We start from the raw sequence: 9,646 nt of genomic DNA on the forward strand, positions 1-9,646 counted from the left end.
AATTTCATCCAATTCCACCGAGTTTCATGAAATTACCGAGAGATATTTCTTCGTTTTTATTTTATTCGTTACCAGCAGAAGTACCCAGCGTTGCCGGGCGGGGGAGGGCACGTACACTGGAATGCAGAGATATATTTTATAGATATATAGAGATATATACACCATATCACCGCCCAACAACGCCCAACAGCCAACAAGTATCATACACCGCCCAACATGACACAGACGGCAACATGTCGACATTATCGCTTTTTCTTTAAACCGAGTGAACCGAGCCGAACCGAATAAACCGAGTGAATTCACCGAGCGAATTTCATCCAATTCCACCGAGTTTCATGAAATTACCGAGACATATTTCTTCGTTTTTATTTTATTCGTTACCAGCAGAAGTACCCAGAGTTGCCGGGCAGGGGAAGGGGGGAGGGCACGTACACTGGAATGCAGAGATATATCTATCTATAATTCCAGTAATCTCTGTGTGTTTGTTTGTACGTTTGTACGTTTGTTTGTTTGTCTGTGACCGCTGTTTCTCGACAACCACGGGTCCGATATACTTTTAACTTGCCAGGTATATTGCTGGGGACCCGAGGATGTGCCTTTTCAAGGTTTCATATTAATCGGACAATTACTTACCGAGCTATGTCCAAAAAACGATTCAACCAATCAGAGAGCAGCGAACTATCGCGTGTGCCGAACGTGGCGGACACACTCTGCCTCGGATGGCACATTTGAGAGCGTATTCATTTATTTCACGTTTGCAAACTATGTTGGCGCTATGTTGGCGTTAAACTATGTTTTAAAACTAATAAAAACCATTTCATGTAAATAGAGGGGGGGGGGGGGGGGGATCGGGATTGTCACTGTACTCGCACGAGCAGATGGCGGAAGTGCCTGACCGCCAAGTGAAGTCCGAGCAACTCGCGGTCGAAGGGACTGTAACGGCGTTCGGGCGGGCGAAGCTGCCGGCTAAAGAACGCCAGCGGTTGCCAAGCTCCGTTTTAAAACTAATAAAAACCCCGGGGGGATTGTCACTGTACTCGCAAGCCGTTCGCCGTTCGCTTTGGCGTTGCGAATGGACCAAAACATTTCATGAACCAAACCATTTCATGTAAATAGAGGGGGGGATATAATTTTAGATATAGATATAGTACGGGCATGCCCTAGTTTTTTAAATGACGGGATAACACAGCAATTGTGATGGCAAATATATGCAAAGAAATGACGACTGCTCATCATCGACGAGCGAACGAAACTTCGTCGAAATGAAATTCCATTTCAATGCGACTATAGCAACCGACAGCCAACAGAACCCTTCATTGTGAGGTCACCAATGGGCGTGACTGCACGACTGTGTGACGTCACAGAACGACAGTTCCTTATCGCATTTGAAACATTGCTTCAAGATGGCGAGCACGTGTTTCTTTCTCGTTGCTTCGCTTCGCTGTTTCATACTGCACTTCAATCTCGGTTACCTGGTACTACTTCAACACTTGAGCTTTGAACGAGTGGGAAGATTTGCGTGTATGTTTTAACTGGTTTGAAGGTGCGGTTCGACAACCTTCCATGTGCACGGGGACATGCACAGCTGCTCGTTTCCACCTCGCTGGAGCTGAGTTACTCTGAACCGAATGGGCCTGTTTGTGTGTGTCCGTGTGTGTCAATGTGTGCGACGTTGGTTGTTATCTACACATGCGGCTTGCAGAGGTGCAAAGGATTCCTGCCAGGTCGCGATTTATCCACGTGTGTGTATGTGCGTGTGCGTGCGTGCGCCATGTTCTTTGTGTACTTATGCTTGAGCGTTCTGATGTGGAATGTGATACAACCGAATGATCGTTGTGACCTCCTCAGTTCGTTAGGCTTTCAATGTTTTTGACAGACACCATCCTCAGGTGTGTAGAGAGAAGCTGAATAGGTCCTTCCACGGCATGGCTTTCCAAATGAACAAGAGACACAACGATAACATTGTAACAAAGTATATAACAATTAATACTAATAACATTAACACAAATTAATAAGAGTAACATCATTTGGCAATAATAACGAACCAACAATCCTCCCAGGCCTGCCCAACCTCATGATTGGTGCAATTTAGCAGAAATGCGTACATAATCTATAGACGGTCCTGAAGACATTCGTTACATCGGCCAGGGGGTTAAACCTGCTCGGAAATGCCTGGTCACCATGCTGAGAATATTTTTAAAATGACGGGATAACTCAGTAATTGTGATGGCAAATATACGCAAAGAAATGACGACCGCTCATCATCGACGAGCGAACGAAACTTCGTCGAAATGAAATTCCATTTCAATGCGACAACAAGAACCGACAGCCAACAGAACCCTTCATTGTGACGTCATCAATGGCCGTGACTGCACGACTGTGTGACGTCACAGAACGAGAGTTCCTTATCGCATTTGAAACATTGCTTCAAGATGGCGAGCACGTGTTTCTTTCTCGTTGCTTCGCTTCGCTGTTTCATACTGTACTTCAACCTCGGTTACCTGGTACTACTTCAACAGGTGAGCATTGAACGAGTGGGAAGATTTGCGTGTACGTTTTACCTGGTTTGAAGGTGCGGTTCGACAACCTTCCATATGCACGGGGACATGCACAGCTGCTCGTTTCCACATCGCTGGAGCTGAGTTACTCTGATCCGAAAGGGCCTGTTTGTGTGTGTGTCCGTGTGTGTCAATGTTTGCGACGTTGGTTGTTATCTCTACATGCGGCTTGCAGAGGTGCAACGGATTCCTGCCAGGTCGCGATATCCACGTGTGTGTGTGTGTGTGTGTGTGTGTGTGTGTGTGTGTGTGTGTGTGTGTGTGTGTGTGTGTGCGCGTGCGTGTGCCATGTTCTTTGTGTACTTATGCTTGAGCGATCTGATGTGGAATTGTGATACAACCGAATGATCGTTGTGACCTCCTCAGTTCGTTAGGCTTTCAATGTTTTTGACAGACACCATCCTCAGGTGTGTAGAGAGAAGCTGAATAGGTCCTTCCACGGCATGGCTTTCCAAATGAACAAGAGACACAAGGATAACATTGTAACAAAGTATATAACAATTAATACTAATAACATTAACACCAATAATAAGAGTAACATCATTTGGCAATAATAACGAACCAACAATCCTCCCAGGCCTGCCCAACCTCATGATTGGTGCAATTTAGCAGAAATGCGTACATAATCTATAGACGGTCCTGAAGACATTCGTTACATCGGCCAGGGGGTTAGACCTGCTCGGAAATGCCTGGTCACCATGCTGAGAATATTTTTTAAATGACGGGATAACTCAGTAATTGTGATGGCAAATATACGCAAAGAAATGACGACCGCTCATCATCGAACAGCGAACGAAACATCGTCGACATGAAATTCCATTTCAATGCGACTACAAGAACCGACAGCCAACAGAACCCTTCATTGTGAGGTCACCAATGGCCCTGACTGCACGACTGTGTGACGTCACAGAACGACAGTTCCTTATCGCATTTGAAACATTGCTTCAAGATGGCGAGCACGTGTTTCTTTCTCGTTGCTTCGGTTCGCTGTTTCATACTGTACTTCAACCTCGGTTACCTGGTACTACTTCAACACGTGAGCTTTGAACGAGTGGGAAGATTTGCGTGTACGTTTTAACTGGTTTGAAGGTGCGGTTCGACAACCTTCCATGTGTACGGGGACATGCACAGCTGCTCGTTTCCACCTCGCTGGAGCTGAGTTACTCTGAACCGAATGGGCCTGTCTGTGTGTGTCCGTGTGTGTCAATGTGTGCGACGTTGGTTGTTATCTACACATGCGGCTTGCAGAGGTGCAACGGATTCCTGCCAGGTCGCGATATCCACGTGTGTGTGTGTGTGTGTGTGTGTGTGTGTGTGTGTGTGTGTGTGTGTGTGTGTGTGTGTGTGTGTGTCTGCGTGCTCCATGTTCTTTGTGTACTTATGCTTGAGCGTTCTGATGTAGAATGTGATACAACCGAATGATCGTTGTGACCTCCTCAGTTCGTTAGGCTTTCAATGTTTTTGACAGACACCATCCTCAGGTGTGTAGAGAGAAGCTGAATAGGTCCTTCCATGGCATGGCTTTCCAAATGAACAAGAGACACAACGATAACATTGTAACAAAGTATATAACAATTAATACTAATAACATTAACACCAATAATAAGAGTAACATCATTTGGCAATAATGACGAACCAAAAATCCTCCCAGGCCTGCGCAACCTCATGATTGGTGCAATTTAGCAGAAATGCGTACATAATATATAGACTGTCCTGAAGACATTCGTTACATCGGTCAGAGGGTTAGACCTGCTCGGAAATGCCTGGTCACCATGCTGAGAATATTTTTTAAATGACGGGATAACACAGCATTTGTGATGGCAAATATATGCAAAGAAATGACGACTGCTCATCATCGACGAGCGAACGAAACTTCGTCGAAATGAAATTCCATTTCAATGTGACTATAGCAACCGACAGCCAACAGAACCCTTCATTGTGAGGTCACCAATGGGCGTAACTGTACGACTGTGTGACGTCACAGAACGACAGTTCCTTATCGCATTTGAAACATTGCTTCAAGATGGTGAGCACGTGTTTCTTTCTCGTTGCTTCGCTTCGCTGTTTCAAACTGCACTTCAACCCTCGGTTACCTGGTACTACTTCAACACGTGAGCTTTGAACGAGTGGGAAGATTTGCGTGTACGTTTTAACTGGTTTGAAGGTGCGGTTCGAAAACCTTCCATGTGCACGAGGACATGCACAGCTGCTCGTTTCCACCTCGCTGGAGCTGAGTTACTCTGAACCGAATGGGCCTGTCTGTGTGTGTCCGTGTGTGTCAATGTGTGCGACGTTGGTTGTTATCTACACATGCGGCTTGCAGAGGTGCAACGGATTCCTGCCAGGTCGCGATATCCACGTGTGTGTGTGTGTGTGTGTGTGTGTGTGTGTGTGTGTGTGTGTGTGTGTGTGTGTGTGTGTGTGTGTGTGTGTCTGCGTGCGCCATGTTCTTTGTGTACTTATGCTTGAGCGTTCTGATGTAGAATGTGATACAACCGAATGATCGTTGTGACCTCCTCAGTTCGTTAGGCTTTCAATGTTTTTGACAGACACCATCCTCAGGTGTGTAGAGAGAAGCTGAATAGGTCCTTCCATGGCATGGCTTTCCAAATGAACAAGAGACATAACGATAACATTGTAACAAAGTATATAACAATTAATACTAATAACATTAACACCAATAATAAGAGTAACATCATTTGGCAATAATGACGAACCAACAATCCTCCCAGGCCTGCCCAACCTCATGATTGGTGCAATTTAGCAGAAATGCGTACATAATATATAGACGGTCCTGAAGACATTCGTTACATCGGTCAGAGGGTTAGACCTGCTCGGAAATGCCTGGTCACCATGCTGAGAATATTTTTTAAATGACGGGATAACACAGCAATTGTGATGGCAAATATATGCAAAGAAATGACGACTGCTCATCATCGACGAGCGAACGAAACTTCGTCGAAATGAAATTCCATTTCAATGCGACTATAGCAACCGACAGCCAACAGAACCCTTCATTGTGAGGTCACCAATGGGCGTGACTGCACGACTGTGTGACGTCACAGAACGACAGTTCCTTATCGCATTTGAAACATTGCTTCAAGATGGCGAGCACGTGTTTCTTTCTCGTTGCTTCGCTTCACTGTTTCATACTGCACTTCAACCTCGGTTACCTGGTACTACTTCAACACTTGAGCTTTGAACGAGTGGGAAGATTTGCGTGTATGTTTTAACTGGTTTGAAGGTGCGGTTCGACAACCTTCCATGTGCACGGGGATATGCACAGCTGCTCGTTTCCACCTCGCTGAAGCTGAGTTACTCTGAACCGAATGGGCCTGTTTGTGTGTGTCCGTGTGTGTCAATGTGTGCGACGTTGTTTGTTATCTACACATGCGGCTTGCAGAGGTGCAACGGATTCCTGCCAGTTCGCGATATATTCACGTGTGTGTGTGTGTGTGTGTGTGTGTGTGTGTGCGTGCGTGTGTGTGTGTGTGTGTGTGTGTGTCTGTGTGTGTGTGTGTGTGTGTGTGTGTGCGTGTGTGTGTGCGTGCGTGCGCCATATTCTTTGTGTACTTATGCTCGAGCGTTCTGATGTGGAATGTGATACAACCGAATGATCGTTGTGACCTCCTCAGTTCGTTAGGCTTTTAATGTTTTTGACAGACACCATCCTCAGGTGTGTAGAGAGAAGCTGAATAGGTCCTTCCATGGCATGGCTTTCCAAATGAACAAGAGACACAACGATAACATTGTAACAAAGTATATAACAATTAATACTAATAACATTAACACCAATAATAAGAGTAACATCATTTGGCAATAATAACGAACCAACAATCCTCCCAGGCCTGCCAAACTTCATGATTGGTCCAATTTAGCAGAAATGCGTCCATAATCTATAGACGGTCCTGAAGACATTCGTTACATCGGCCAGAGGGTTAGACCGGCTCGGAAATGCCTGGTCACCATGCTGAGAATATTTTTAAAATGACGGAATAACACGATAACACAGTAATTTGAAGATTGGAGGTCTCGTCTCTTCAAAGCTGTCCATGCACGCTCGCTTTCGAAGTTAAGTAACTTTTCTCAATTGTGTTTTTGTCGAAACTGGTCTTGTATGTACCTATTGGGGTGTCTTGAATAGTATTCTTGGCGTTGGTTTTTCATACCTGTGTACAGAATCGTCGGTCTCTCTTATCGCGTATTCTGAGGCCTAAGTGTAGTACTAGGCTACTGTGTCCAACCTTGGCTTGAGGCTTCGTTTTTGTCTCAGCGGTTCTCTGATCACGCTGCAATTATTTTCCGGTCTCTGTTTTTCACGGTCTTTTCATCCCATACTTCCTTGTTTTAAAATCTCAAAAAAAAAAAAAAAACCAAAAACATTTCCTTCTGTTCTTATTCGTTTATTCGTTCTTATTTGTTCGTTCGTTCGTTTTTCGACCACGTTGTTTCGTTTGTGATCACGTTGTTAAAAAATGTCTCATCTGACCCCTGAAGACTTGTATTCTGTCATATTCTATAACACCTTTTTCTTCTTCTTCTATAAAAGGATGCTTTCGACTTGCTCACCAAATCCATTCATTCCCAAAAAAAATTCCATCTCTTATCGTGCATCTTTCATTCATTCCCTAAACTCTCCAGCACTCCATCCTCCCTCCAGCGTCCTCAAACGTATTTTTGACTCGAACGTCTCAAGAAACTCATTTTGCAATAAATGTTCGTTCCCATTAATCGTACATTTTTCAAAATCCCATCACCCCAAAATCCCATTTCCCATCACCCCTCCCCTCTAAATCTACCCCCTTGCCCATCCCCTCCAAATCATCCCCATCACCCATCTCTTTCAAATCTTCCCCTTTGCCCCTCCCCTCCAAATCTTCCCAATCACCCATTCCTTTCAAATCTCCCCCCACACCCCTCCGCTCCGAGACTCTCCCTCGCTCCTCCCCTCCTAGACTCCCCTCTCACCCCTCCCCCTCAAAGCGTCCTCCCCGCTTCTTCCCCCTTCCAACTTTCACGTTCATCTCCCTCAACCTTCTGCCTCGCTCTTCCCCCTCGTCAAATAACACCTCACTGCGCCTCTCCCAATCACCATCAAACCTTTTGTCTGCCCCATTCTTCCCTTTCTCCAAGCTATTCTGTAATCTCCGACACACCTTCAACAGCTCTCCCTTCCTCTTCCTCCTCTTCCATATCTTACCCTACCGCTTCCCCCCCCCCTCTGTTCTGTATCCGATGCTCCCCCTTCCTCTTCCTTAACAGTATGGACCTCAAACATCCGGGGCCTTCGCTCAAACTTGTCTGATCTCTCCATACAGGTTGCTTCTGACAAACCAGACGTGATCTGCTTAACAGAAACTTTCCTCCTTCATGATGTCTCTGATTCCTTGGTATCTCTCCCAGGTTACTCCCTCCTCCGGTATGATAGACCTGAGCCTCGTCCTGGAGGTGGGGTTGCTATCTTTATAAAAAACTCTCTTCCTCACTCGCCATGCACTGCCCTCTCTCCACCTCACCCCCAGGAATACCTTTGGCTACGGCTTCCCCTTCGCTCCCACCTTTTGTTCATATGTGTGTTGTACCGTCCACCAAACAGTGATGACTCCATCTACATCTCGCTGTCTGAGAATATGGACCAACTTCTATCTACCCATCCCAACTCTCTCTTCCTCATATGTGGTGATTTCAACTGTCACCATGCCAGTTGGCTGGGTGTGGGTACCGCTCTCACCAGCCATGGCTCTTCAGCAAAGGACTTCTGTGACTCACTGGGACTGACACAATCTGTCAATTTCCCGACCCGGATTTCAGTCAACGGAGCATCTTCTCTTCTGCACTTGGTTATGACTAACTTCCCTGAAAATGTCTGCTGCTCTTCTTCTGCTCCAATCGGCTCTTCTGATCATGTGCTTGTTAAAGTGGACATCTCTCTGACCATTCTCAGAGAGCCTCCTCAGCGTCGACGAGTCTGGCATTTCACTCAGGCCAACTGGCACGGTCTTCAAGCAGCCATCAATTATCTGGACTGGTCTCCCATCTCTACTGCCTCTGACATAAATTCTTCCTGGGAATTCTTCCAAAGCAAACTGCTCTCTCTCATGCACAGATTTATCCCATCTCGTCTTCTGTTGTCTTACCCTTCCTCCCGTCCATGGTACACGGAATCTTGTGGTGAGGCTATTGCCCAGAAACAACCTGCTTTCCTCTCCTGGAAAGCAAATCCAATGGAAGGAAATCTCATTTCCTTTCACAAAGCCCGAAACAAGTGTGTGTCCACCCTCAGGAGAGCCAGGAAACAATATCTCTCTGTTCTCAGGACCGAACTCTCTTATCTGTCTCCCTCTTCCAAATCCTGGTGGCGTCTGGTCAAATCTGTTTCTGGTGTTTGTTCCCCCTCCATCCCCTCCCTCACCTCAAATGGCCACACGGCTGACTCTGCGCGTGAAAAAGCTGAATGCCTCAACTCTGTGTTTGCCTCTAAATCTTCTGTCCCAAACCCATCCCTCTCTGTACCCACCGTACCCAGTCGTAACCAGCTGCTCCTGGACTATGTGTCCTTTCCTCCTGACAAGGTGGAAAAGTTTCTGTCAACCCTCGACTCGGATTCTGCAACTGGACCTGACGGCATCAGCCCACGGGTCCTAAAATCCTGTTCTTCCGCTCTTTCACTCCCTCTCTCTGTTCTCTTCACCCTCTCTTTTGCTCAAGGTCATCTTCCATCTGCTTGGAAATCTGCCAACATCACCACTTTGCACAAAAAAGGTGCAAAAACAGATCCCAGCAACTACAGACCAATCAGCCTTCTCCCAATTATCAGCAAAGTCATGGAATCCATCATTGCTTCAGATATGAAATCTTTCCTCTTCTCCAATGGCTTGATCTCTGATCATCAATTTGGTTTCAGACCTGGACACTCTACTCTGGACATGCTGCTTCTGCCTTCTCAACAATGGATGGAGGTCCTCAATGCCAAACAGGAAATTAGAGCAGTCTCCCTTGACATATCACGTGCCTTCGATACGGTCTGGCACCCCGCTCTGCTCACCAAACTCTCCTCTTTTGGTATCAATGGAAATCTCCACGCATGG

The sequence above is a fragment of the Myxine glutinosa genome, chromosome 1 (genome assembly GCF_964187855.1).
Source record: "Myxine glutinosa chromosome 1, kmMyxGlut1.1, whole genome shotgun sequence".
Taxonomy (NCBI): domain Eukaryota; kingdom Metazoa; phylum Chordata; class Myxini; order Myxiniformes; family Myxinidae; genus Myxine; species Myxine glutinosa.